This window comes from Miscanthus floridulus, chromosome 10 (assembly GCF_019320115.1).
Source record: "Miscanthus floridulus cultivar M001 chromosome 10, ASM1932011v1, whole genome shotgun sequence".
NCBI lineage: Eukaryota > Viridiplantae > Streptophyta > Magnoliopsida > Poales > Poaceae > Miscanthus > Miscanthus floridulus.
Window position 1 is genome coordinate 103,388,295 of NC_089589.1, and position 3,548 is coordinate 103,391,842.

General features: G+C 44.2%; 1 long non-coding RNA gene across 1 annotated transcript; it reads right to left on the reverse strand.

Annotated features, from left to right (window-relative positions):
- Positions 1–2,223: 2,223 nt before the first annotated feature.
- Positions 2,224–3,062, reverse strand: LOC136485221 (uncharacterized). Its single transcript, XR_010766368.1, has 3 exons — positions 3,013–3,062; positions 2,475–2,529; positions 2,224–2,360 (listed from the first exon to the last, which is right to left on the reverse strand). It is a non-coding gene; the product is annotated as an uncharacterized lncRNA (long non-coding RNA).
- Positions 3,063–3,548: the final 486 nt, after the last annotated feature.

Below are 3,548 nucleotides of genomic sequence, written 5' to 3' on the forward strand. Positions count from 1 at the left end.
GAAATATCTCGGCGTCGACCCTTGTCCCTTCGGCCGGGGCGAGGTAGCAGCAGCGGGCTGGATGCGGCGTAGAGGACGCGGTATTCGTGTCGATGTCCCCAGGTAGGAGACGAAGCTAACATGTGGGTCCCGTTCATCGGTGACGGAAGGGAGGAAGGGAGCGGGCTGCGGGAGCGTGCTGCACTGGGTTGGCCCAAGTGGAGGGAAAGGGGAGAAGGCGCGTTCGCGGGCTTGGGCTGGTTGCAGCGTTGCCGGCCCATGTGGCGAAGGGGGGAGGGGAGAGGTGGGCCGCGACGTGGGCCAAGGGAGGATGGGAAGGAAAATGAGCCGGGGAATCCTTTTCCAATTTCTGAATTGCTTTTCTATTTCCGAGGAAATAAACTACGCACATATAAGTGGAATTTAAATGGGATTCAAGGGATTTGGTGGATGAGTGGTTAGGATAAATCAAGGGGGCCATGGGGAAGTATTTGGTGGAGGAGGTCAAAGGTAAAATATCAAGGAGGGTTATTTGATGCCAAAATAAATTCTAGAGCACACTCATGAAGTCACACAAGCAAACAAGTCAAACAATTCAAGCAATCAAGCAAGTATTCAATCACTCAGGCTTCCTAGTCTAAATGCATGTGGTGAGTTGTGATGCATGGTTTTGGAAAACATTTTATTTAGAAAAGGGTTTTGCAGAAGATAAACAGTCAAGGTTTTAATTTGTTGTAAAGTTTTAAAAAAGTTCAAATTTTTAGTGGTTTTTATTATGATGCGAAAACACGGGTGTTACATAATCAGCCTGTCGTGGTGTTATTGTTCGTGATGTTGTCGGTAGAGCACTCAAAGAAATATTGTGTCCGATATACAGGCCAGGGGTACCCACACTGCCCGTATATGCAACCATGTCCACGCTATCGGCCCAGTAGCCGCCAAGGAAGAGGCCCACGAAGGGCTAAGGCAATCGACGAACACAGAGATCAAGGCAAGCCGGGGATATCCAAGATAGACGTATGTGGACGATAGCTAGGATTAATCTGTTGAGCATTCTATGTAACAAACTAGGAATCTAATTTGTTAGCCCGTTCGTCCTCATTGTAACCCTACCCCCTCTGCCTATATAAAGGCGTAGGGATCTCGGGCTGATAGCCTGTGTCTCGTGTGTTACTATCTGATTATGTCTATGCGATCACATTGCCCTTGCCGGAGCTAAATCATACGACAGTTGGCGCGCCAGGTAGAGGCGTTTCACGTATAGATCTAATATGTTTCAGATGGGAATTTCTTCATCAACATCATCCACGACAAATTGGCATCTGCTGGAGTCGGCGCTCGATGTGCCGATCGGCAACATGACGCCCAGAAGAACTACGTCTCCATGCCTCGGTGGAAACGAGCAGTGCTCCTCGCACCGACATACTAGCGGTGGTACATGTCGCCGAGTCGATTTGCTGGTGCCCCCTCCGTGCCGAAATACCATCGTCGGCTCAACCTCATGCTATTGGACACGGGATGCAGGCACCCTGGCCGTGGCGGCAGCATCTACAAGTACGTGCTTATTATATATTAAATTATTATATTACATCTGTTGACCACGAGGAGGCAAAAGAAGATGCGCAACTTGTGGAGCCATGCGAGTCAATTGCAAGTACTCGAAGATATCAAGCCTTGCTTGTGCATACTCATGCACGATTGACGAAGCAACATTATGAAGAGGGGGTGCAAAGGCAACCCCAAAAAATTGTAAAAACAATAGATTTCGTTAAAAATTCACCATATATGCACCCTTAAACACACATGTGTATGCACCCACAAGGCTTGTACATCTCCCTCTAGTTTGCTCTAGCTTCGCCACTCGAAAGTGCATCACTATGCCAGAATTTAGTGACGCGTCTAAACAGCAATCAGCGACGCAGAAAACAAGCGTCACTTACGTTGCGTCTGTGATGTGAACACATTAATGACGCATAAAAACGCGTCACTGATGACCCTGACCAGTGACGCATAGAGGCAAAACGCGTCACTGATGACCCTGACCAGTGACGCGTACAGGCAAAACGCGTCACTGATGACCCATAGGCAAAACACGTCACTGCAAAGGGACTCATCAGCGACGCGTACAGGCAAGACGCGTCTCTGGTTACAATTTACAGAAACAAAAAAAAAACATGGTGCCACGGTCATATACAAGAGGCCTTGGTCTGATATATAATATATAACGGACCTTGTGCAGTAACAGAACATTGTAATCATCAAACAAATCAATATTCTAATCACACTAGCTACTAAATTACACGTCCTTTGTTGATTCTGTAGGAACAGGAACAGATCTGTCACCATCAACATACTGGTATCTCCCCTAAAACAAGTCTCCCCTAAAACAAGGAGAAGAAACAGGTCTCAGACATTATAAACTGGGATTCATTGATCAGCGCACTAGGTATAAAAAAATGAAAACCCAAAACACAACTATAAGTAAAAGAACTAACCTGAGCATATTACAGGGTGGCTAAGATTTGAAACCAGATGGTGTTGACTGCATAGCTACAAAAGACGAGCATATTAGTAAATGCATATGTGCAGGATTAGCGAATGCTCTCGTTAGTTTTCCACAACACAAAACTAGATGCTACGCAGAAAAATAAAACATGAAGGTTGTCTAGGTAATCCACTACCTGTTCGACAAAGATCCAGTTGGGTCATGTGCTCTGCTGTATCATGTACTAATAAAGTACTTGTTAATTATGCCAGAATCTTAATGGTGCATTTGCTGCTGCCATCCACATATTAGCAGACTCTAGAAGTGATTTCCAGAAATACTAAACAGAACTGAATTTTCATGGAGTTGTTAGACTTAACATAAAAAAGGGCATAGTATGTGTATATATGCACATGAGCAAGTGCATGCCCAAGCGTGGTAATAAACTTTTGGACACTCAAGTGAGCATCTATCAAGAACAAAGTCTGAATGCCTTTTCAAGTTTTGAAAGAGCAAAATCGGATTTGAGCTTGTGACAGTGCACTAACCTGCTAGTTGTGGCCCAGATCGAGTTGAGACACTTGTGCTCCTTCATGGCTGTAACAGCATGGAATTTATGGGATTCATTAGTTCTTATATGCAATTCAAATAATAACCAGATATACGTACAATGAAACTAAAACTAATTGGGTCAGCTCCAGCCTCTAACAAGAACTTGGCAATGTTAGTTAAGCCATTGTCAACTGCACCCATTAAAATAAATGGGACCAGAGGGACTTATAAAGTTCACATCAGCACCAACCTACAGAATTGGCAATACAAATCTTAGGTAGCTCTAGAAAGAACAGTCAAATGAAATCAGGATGACAAATTCAATGGAAATAGTAAGGCTATTTAGTTAGCCCAGATTCCACTCTACATATTTCTTTAAACAATAAGGACAAATTGAGTTAAGAAATAACTGGACCTCTTAGATCATGGGAAATAATCTAGACTTTTCAAGAAGAGAGCCTATACATGTGCAAGGAGCAAAAATGGATTTTTTTTCAAGAAGAGAGCCTTGATAGGCACCAGGTATCCTGGC